Consider the following 9,801-nt stretch of genomic DNA (forward strand, 5'->3'; position numbering starts at 1 on the left):
GTAATCCCGGCTAACACGCACTTCAAACGGAGTAATCCGACAGTCGAGTCGGGTAAAGTCCCGATGAAACCACCTGAGCTGCAATTGAAATCCAAAGCTTACATACAACTCACATGAAGGTGAGTCCAGAGAGTACAACATTTCACAAATATATTACATTACAGAGTATTAACTTAATTATTACAAACTAGGTTCGAAATCTCAGAAAGGTACTTGACAAATTGAAAGTAGTTCAGAGTTCAACTGCCGCGGAAATAAAGCAAGTTCTAAACGACGATACAAGATGTCATGATGAAGCCTGTACATGACATCACTCGGCATTGTCATCGTTGGCCGGAGTCGGATCCCACTCCACTGACCAACAAGGAGGTAAAATACACGGCCAAGTCAAGCTAGCTATCTGATCTTCAAACGTATCACCTAAAAACAAAGTTGAGCCACAAGGAAGGCTGAGTATACTAATACTCAGTAAGGCTTACCCGACTATGGGTATACTTAGCCCACTACCTAGACATGCAAGGCTTTTGGCTGGAGGGGTTTGTTTCGCCGAAAAGCAACTAAGAGTAAATCCTTAATTTCCGATTTTAGCTTCAAAATTCTAGTTCAATTAACCCTTCTAAGTGAGCATCTATCCAATAGCATACATGGTGGAAAACAATTATTTTTCATCATTCAACCATATTCATCATCATCATTGTTCCACTTATTCTATGTGGCAAAAGTGTTAAGCAGTCTCAATAACCGCGAGAAACGGACGATTCGAATCGAATTTGTTAACCTGGCCAGGCAGACCTAAACACACGCATGGGAACCGAGTCCCCACGCAACATTTCCCCTTTCTTTCCAGCTCGTGGATCAGGGTCACCATCCTCGACTATAGAGTACGCAGACTCTGTACCCGCATGTGCGCGCATGAGAACAAGTTAAAAGAGGGTGAGGGAAAAGTCCACTCCCTGGTCCGATCAGGTACTTAAGCTTACCGATTACCATATTTCTCGGCATGTGGTTAGTACGTTCAAACACTTAACCACAACTATCACACACTGCGGCCTTAACATTTTTCACTAAACAGATGGGGCATCAACAAGTACCATAGCCCCGCCCATGGACCTTATGATTGTAGCATGTAGTAGACATTCAACTCCTATAAGCTCGCGAGTGACAGGAAATCACTCGACTTCTACCGAATCCTAAACTTAGCTATCTAGCGACCTAAACCTACTAGTGTTCAAACATATGTACCTAGGATCATGCAACTAAAGTTTCAATAAACTCCTGTAAACTTAAATGCATAAGTATATAGAAACAATAAGTTGCATAAAGTTGAAAGTAATAGGTCATGCTCCGGGGCTTGCCTTCCTGAGCAAAGCTAGCCTTGGGCTCTTCCGAACTTTGGTTCGGGCCTTCGGCGGCTTCAGTTAGATTAGCTTGGGCTTCACGCAGCTCACTCTCGGACTCCGGCACCAGCTCGTACGTACCGTCGGCGAGAGTCGTCGTATCTATATGAAATGCACATGCATGAATTGTTAATGGTAACATTTCATTACTTATTTCACTATAAAGTTGTAGTCCAAGAACTCAAGTGAAGTGGTACAACATCATATTTTATTTTTATTGGGCAATCATTTATAGAGTATTATTTAACATGATTTAGTTCATAAAATCACTGTGGGGGTTTTCATCATCTACCAAAACATACAAAAGTCATTTCGTTTAGCAAACACTAGAGATAAAGGGTTCTGTCCATAACTATAGTTACCCATAGCTTCTGGGGTTGAAACTTTTATACAGTGTACTTTAAAAAGTGTAGATATTACTGAAAAAAGTTTAGAAACTTTTGAGCATCAAATAAATTATGAAAAATACGATACACAGCCACTGCTAGAAACAAGTTTAAGCTGTACAGGTCAAAATATACAAGTAATGGTACTGAAAATTTGCAGATTTAAAGGAGTCCTATACAGAGCATGAAAAATAAAGAAATCTATAATGGCATGGATCAATATCAATTTGCACAGACAAGTACACTAAGATACTGAGCCTCAAATTTTTACAGAGTGGTTACGTGATCATAACAGACCTTCGGTAAAAATATCAGGTTTTTCTAGGCATAGAAACTATTTTCCTTGATTTAATGTAGTTCTCCTTACCAAAAATCATTTGGTCTAGTTAGGCATAACTAAAAACTTTCAAACTTTTTCTATAGTACTTAGGAAACAAAGTCAAGGTACTGTAGAATTTAAAGATCATGAAACACAGTATAACAACTTTAAGAAATAAAACCATTTAACCTAGGTATAAATCAAGATCTATTTTAAAACCCAATCTAGGAGTGTGCACTGGCCATGAAAATTTGACACAAGACTACTCAGCTAGTATATAGATCACTGACCAAGAATGGTAGACATTCACTGGATAAAACTTGAGATACAATAAATGCTACATATTATTTGTATTTTAAATAAGGCAAAAACTATTGAGCAAATGAAAAGTGCATGTAACAAAAGTTTTAGTTCTATTTGCAAGGATTCCAGAACAGTTGAGATTGCATTTTTCTGATTTCTCTATGATTTATAACCGAATTTACAAGTTCCCTGTTTTGGAAACAAAAAGAAAAGAAAAAGAGACTTTGCACAGTGGCCCCCGAAAGGTTTTGGAGGTTTGCAACCCAGTCCCTGGCCGGACTTGGAGCAGGGGCAGACTGTCCGGGCTGGATTCCGGCGAGGGAGAGGCCTCATCGGCGGCGAGCCTGGGCTTGTGAGAATCAGGAGAGCGAGGGCTACCTTATGGCATGCTTGGCACAGAGGAAGGTGGCCGGAGGCGGCTCGCCGGCGTGGAGCAGGGCCGGTGGCCGGTGGCGAACGGCGGCGGCGCCGCTCTGGCGGCACTGGGCGGAGGCGAGCGGGTCGGGGAGCTTCAGTGGGAGGTGGGGAAGCTTGTTGCGGGGTCCGTAGGGGGCGAGGAAGTGTAGATGAGGGGGCTCTGCGTGGAGCTTGAGGCGGCGGTGGCAATGGTGGGGGCGGAGGTGTTCCTAGGCACAGGGGAGAGCTCGGGTCTGGCTCTGGGGGAGGGCAAGAGTGGAGAAGGGAGGTGGGAGTCAATTCCGACGGTCGGCCAGGGCAGAGAGCGAGCGGAACAGGGAGCTCGACGGCGAGCAGGAGGCGGCGGCACTAATGGCGGCGGCACTAATGGCGGCGGCGGTGGTGCATTGGCGCACAGGGAGCTCAGGCTGGCCCTTTTATACGCGGCCAGGGAGAGAGAGGAGGGGTTGGGGAGGGTCGGGGCAGGGCGCGTGGCGGCCGCGGCGCTCGGCCGAACGCGGCTGTCGCCGAGCGGCCGTCGTGATGCGGCGTGCTTGATGCAGCAGAGCGCAGCGGCGGTGCAAGCGCGGCCGCAGCAGGCGGGGGCACATCGACGGCGCAGGCCGTGGCCAGGAAGCGAGGCAGCAGCGTGCAGCGTAGCTGCCCTGCCCTGCCCTCCAGTGCTTGGGAGTGAAGGAAGAGAGAGAGACGAGAGAGAAGTCAGAGAGTTGACTTTATGTTTTCTCAAAATTTTCAATTGAAACTCGAAAAATTTTGAATATGAAAGTTGCTCACAATTTGAAACCCTACAACTTTCATGTTGGGCAAACTTTCATTTGAGCAATGGTTTAAGTGTTATTTGAAAGACACTCATATTTGAAATATTTGTAATTGCATTTTTAAATTTCAAATTTTGGTCCAACTCCTGATTCGTTCCTATGGACTAGGTCAACATGATCATGTGGATGTATGTGGCTAAACTTGTGTAGTTGATTCTAAAAGTTTAAAGGACTATTCTACTCTTACACACATACATATATACATACACATGCATGCATAGATACAAGAATGCATTGTTTTTAATTTAAACTTGGTTATTATGCATGATGACACAGTTAATGACCTTGCCAATTATTTTTAAACACCTGAGGTGAGGTGTTACAGAGCACATTTGAAATACCATTGAATTATTTCAATAGTCAAACATTAATACCTATTAATGTAATGGTAGCTCAGCCTTCATAATTTGATCCTATTACAAGCATCCCTAGTTCGGCCAATATTTGCCGAACGAATGAGCTTGCCAATTTTATATCTCAATATTGTACTTATGCACAAAGCACGCCACCTATAACCTTGAGAGGTACTATGGCACCTATTGGTCCTATTTCAGGTGAGATGTTTGACCGATAGATGGCAAAACAAGCAAAGATTGGACGGACCGACTCCTCAATCCGGTCAGACCGGGCAGCCAAATCGGTCCGATTGGTCCCAATAACCAGTCAGACCGGTTCTTCCAGCCATATGGTTCCAAACCAGCACACTACATCTACATCCGCACAACTAAATTCTTCAAATAATTTTGATAAAGTGCTTGCTGAAATCATATGAAATTTTTTCTGCGTAGAACCATTTGTAAGGGCGGGCAATGCCATCACCCAACCCTAAGGGTGAGTGAGGCTATGACCCACCTCTACAAATGCCATCATTTTTAGCGCCCGGTCATGGCATCACTCGCCCTTAGAAATACTCTTCTTAAGGGCGGGTGATGCCATTAATCACCCCTGGAAATGGTGCTCATTTTTAGGGGCGGTGGCTTTTTTTAGGGTCGGGTCGGATGCTACAGTAATCCCACTCCATTTGTAGCAATGAGTGAAATTTTGGCCTGTCCTTGAAAAAATGGGGCATTCCTAAAAATCGTTATTGTAGTAGTGAGGGTGGGGCAAGATTTATAACCATGTCATTGGGTAGAGAATCAACTGCTCTCAATCATATGTCAGTCCCTGGGTCCATCAGTCAGTGGAGATGGGTCCATCAGTCAGGGAGAGTCCACCTACAGTTACTACAGCCCTACAATTACCGTAGTGAATACTCACCCCGCTGCTCCGGTCTACTCCCTCTGTCCCGCAAAGAAAGCAATTCTAATTTTGTCTGAAGTCAAATTTTTTAAATTTTGACCAAGTTTATAGAGAGAATATTAATGTTTACAATATCTAGTAGCTAGTAGGTACATTATGAAAATACATTTCTCGATGAATTTAACGATGTTGATTTATCACTCAAACTATTAATACTCTTCTCGATAAACTTGGTCAAAGTTTAAAAAATTTGACTTAGGACAAATCCAAAATTGCTTTCTTTGCAGGACCAAGGGAGTACGTGCATTGCCATGCCGAACCTGCTTCTAGGCTTGCCAGCAGCGATGCTTTCCACAAAATCAGGATCCTAATCTCCTCGACGACCAAGGTAATGGCGATGATGCATCATGCCCGTATCGGGGCCCGTGCAAGCCGTGCGACCGCACAAGCCCCAAATTCGAAGAGCCCCAAATATTAGGTATACATTAAGTATAATCATATAGAAATTTTAATTTAGTTGATTGTTGATCTAATTTGTTGCAAAACAGAGTTCAAATTGCTCCTGAATCGTCGTAGGCGTATCGCTTGCCACTTCTTTTCGCACGGGTGCTGTTTGGGGTCACGCGTGTGACCCCGAGTGGATCTGTCGCAGTACCCCAACCTATCCAGATTCCATGTTTTGGTCTTAAAATCGGCCTAATAAACCAGACCACTCGTGTTTTGTTGCTAGAATAATCTTTTTTTGTTGCGGAATTTTTTTTTGTTGCTGAAATAATAATAATTGTTCCAGCAACAATTTTTTTTCCGAAATAAAAAATAGTTATTGGGCCTTATGTGATGATTTAACTGCCAGTCACACGTGTGACTTCTAACATTTATATTTTCACACAGCACATTATATTTGTCGGCTGCTGTCACTTGGTATTCGCGATCCTAAGTCTATTGTTTCCGATAGGGCCTCCGAATTAGGCGCCTGTACTGTAAGGAGGTAATGGCGTCTGTACTACGATACTCATAGTACATTACATCATTCAAAAAAACAGTACTACATTACAGGCGATGTGCATCTATAAACAGGTCGACTCTCTCTCTCTCCCTCTGCTCTCTGCGAAGAACATTTTAGTCTGATTTCGCCATCTGCTTGTGATCTGCTAGCGTACTATTTAACGCCACACATTACATTTATTGAGGCACGCAGTGTACTGGGATTGACCCAGAAATCACATAAACACGACCTTCGATCTGATGTCCCCACCACGCACCCAATGAGAGTTCAATCTTTTGGGATCGGATCTTTGAAAACGGGACATGTGTAGATACAGAGATTTTGGGGACCCTGCGTGCAGCAGCCCAGCAGGCAGAACTTGCAGTTGTACCAGGCTCAGTGCTGCAAGTAGGCCTCCCGTCCCGAGTCCGCAAGTGTAACAATTTACCGCCATGGTGTCGGCACGATGTCCCTCCTTTGTCTTCGAGCACAATTAGTTGCGAAATGATTGGGCGGCTGGCCCGGCCTCTCCTTTCGGCCCTGTTTATGTTTAGTTCCCACTCCGTAAACGTAAAAAAACCGTAAACGCATTAAAGTGAAAAGGAATCTTGCTAATTTGAAGTACTAAATGAAGTCTATTTACAAAACTTTTTGCATGGTTGTGCTGTAAATCGTGAGACGAATCTAATGAGCCTACTTAATCCATAATTTGCAACAGTGATGCTACAGTAACCATTCGCTAATTATTGCTTAATCATGGATTAATTAGCATCATTAGATTCGTTTCGCGATTTACAACTCATCTGTACAAAAAATTTCGTAAATAGACTTCATTTATTACTTCAAATTGGTAAGATTCACACGCAAAAATTTTTTACGTCTACCGGTAAAACGAACTAAACATGCCCATGCCCATGGCCCATGGCCCTCCTCGCCCCAGCAGAGGGCAGAGGCTGCTAGCACATGACCAGCTGCGGCTTCCCTCTGAGGACCTGGGGCCGTCTCTTGCTAACCACCTGCCGTCCATTTTTTTACTTTAATTTATTTCTAAACCGATATCAATTTTTCATTTTTGTAAGTACGGTTGTGGACTTGAAACACATTGACAAGTGCAGTGTCCATTCATGCATTTTCATCTTTCTAATATCGAATCAGTATGTGTAAAAAAATATATATCTATTCTCAAACTGTTATTATTCTCTTAACAAATACGCATAAATGGATGTTGCTCCCTTAACAAAATTTAGACATGATTTACTTGAACTATTTCCGTGTTGGTCCAATCTACCATGCGTCGTAATGAGATTTTCCTTCTTTTCTTGTGTACAAGTTATATTTTAAGTTTGGAGCAAATAGACATCACGATACACTATTTAAAATGTATTGGAAGTTTTCATGTACTTTATAGGTTAGAAACACTTAATAAGAGAAGAGATACACAAAAATGCACGAAAAAATAACCAGGAAAAAATACTAAATTATTTTTCTAGTCTAGGATATGATGTTGCAACTCACTCCATAAAGTTTGTGGATGAAACTCAACTCATACACGAAGAAACAAAAAAGAGAAATTACATCAAGGTATAGATTTGGCTAAATGAAATAAGGTTGAGGGATAAATTGAGCTAAAAATTTTGTTAAAGGGGTAAATGGACAAAATGGATCGCTGAGGGTAGCAAAGTAGGCTTTTTTTCTCTAAAACCAAAACAACGAAACATAGTTACAATGCCAGATGTGCTTGCTAATCGTAAATCGGAAGGACCACAGTCGATGTAGTATATATGTGGGGAACATATCAGGTGCAAACCAACCTCTCCGTGCAAACTATTGAAACTTCAATCTGGGCCATCAAATCAACATCCAAGGGGAGGGCGCAGAGAGGTGGGAGGGGGGATTTGCAAAACTGTGATTACCCAATCCAAGGGCGGGTCCAGATTGTAAAATTACCCAATCCCCCATACCTCTTGGATGTTGATCCAATGACTCAGATTGAAGTTTTCATAGTTTGCACGGAGAGATTGGTTTGCATGGTTGCCATATATGTGTAGGCCGTGTCCCATGAGCACAGCCACGGGGAAGCCAATGCAGAAGTAGAATAAATGACAGTCCATAATGTAAATATAATTGCAGAAACGTACTGGAACAATAAACGCAACCAAATCTACATATACAGGTCCTAAACTACCGAAAGGACCAAGCACAATACCTACAAATTAAATAGTATCGTAGGCAGTAGCGCAGCGTACAGTCTACAGACACACACCAGAGGACACCACTTTCTCGAGCTAGGCCACGCGCCGCCGCGTCGCATATAGCGACGATGGAGCTCGGCACCAAGACAGACTTCGCCAGCATAGACCCTGCCGACCAGGTGGCGGCGCTGCAGCCGCTTCCACCTCCGCCGCCTCCGTCTTGGCTGTTGTGTTCCTACCCACCTCTCACATTCCCCCTTGCTGTCCCCACCTGTAATCAAAGTGGACATCGAAATCTAGATGGTGAGGGAAAAACTGTGGTTTCTAAAATGTTTCCCTCACTTTGGCCCAAATTTTTTCACCGTCCGCCGCCCTACCCGCCCGATGCACCCACCGTGAGGGTCTCCACGCGGTCATCCTCCCACCAATCACGCAGTTTCCAAACCACATACTCTACGCCCGCCCGCCGAGAGGGCCTACATGGCTTATCGGCAGCAGATCATGCATTTTCCAAACCAAACCCCGCCCCTACCCCTCAGCAGCAGCCGCCTGTCTCCCTGCCCCGAGCCACCGCCACTCAGCGCCAGGCAGCCATCGGCGCCGCTGCTGCCTCCTGCCTGGTCCGAGGTCGTCGACGCTAGTGCCGCCGGTGCATCCTCACAACCTCGCCTCCCATGCGGCCCCAACTCGCCCCAGGCGGCCGTCGGCGCCGCTGCTGGCCTGCTGCCCGTGCGAGGAGGAGGATGATGCCGCCCGGCGTCTCCCCACCCCGGCGCTGCTCCTCTACTTCCCCTACAAGGCGCCCCTCCTCTTTCCTTCCTCATCGCGCCGTGCCTTGCGGGATCCTCCTCAACGCCGTCGTCACTGCCGCCGCGACGTCCTTGGGGTCCTCCTCGCCGAAGCAGACCGCCGTCGTGTGCTGTGCCCCGCGGGCTCGTCCTCGCCGTTGCCGTCGGTCGTCGCGCCAAAACGGAAGACATGGAAGTTTAGACGGACATTAACATCATCGTGCCAAAACGGCACGTCGGTGATTATCCCATAACTGCTTGTAAGAGAACCTAAAGGTCTCTTGAGCTGTCTGTCTGTCAGAGTGAGCTTGTAATTGCCCAGAAAGGCTAAGGCAAACTCATCTAACATGATATTAGCTCCGACAGTGGGATTATAGAGAGCATCCACATCTTGATCTCGTAGACATTGGGGAATGATGAGGATGGAGAGTTGAGATGGATTGGGGTCAAGGATAATTCTCCTTCCTACAGCCATTCGTTGCTTATCAATGTTGTCAACTCTTGAATCGTCTCCCGAAGATAGGTTTCCTCTAAGGGATCCGTGGGACTAACGGGAATCGATGGTCGCCTCTGACAGAAGTATCTTGAGGTGTTGCCGAAATCTTCAAAGACATCCAGTTCGATACTTCGGAGAAACTCCGGAGGTAGAGGATCTTCTTCCTTCGAAGTTTCGGATTTAAGTTCAGGAGAGGTCTCATACGTTGAATCTACTGATTGGCTTTCTAAAGGTTCTGATTCGATTTCTGAAGGTTCCTTATGACGCATCTCGGGTTCTGTTGGAACTGGCTCGTGGATACAAACGAACGAGGTTCTGTCCAAAATTTTGTTAAGAACTTCCCTGCCTTCGGATGGGGTAAGATGAGCAAAAGATCCTCCAGAAGTAAGGTCAAGATGGTGTGCAGACTCCTTGTCAAGACCAGCATAAAAATGCTAGAGCAATAAATGCTCGGGTAATGA

This window comes from Panicum virgatum, chromosome 8K (assembly GCF_016808335.1).
Source record: "Panicum virgatum strain AP13 chromosome 8K, P.virgatum_v5, whole genome shotgun sequence".
Taxonomy (NCBI): Eukaryota; Viridiplantae; Streptophyta; class Magnoliopsida; order Poales; family Poaceae; genus Panicum; species Panicum virgatum.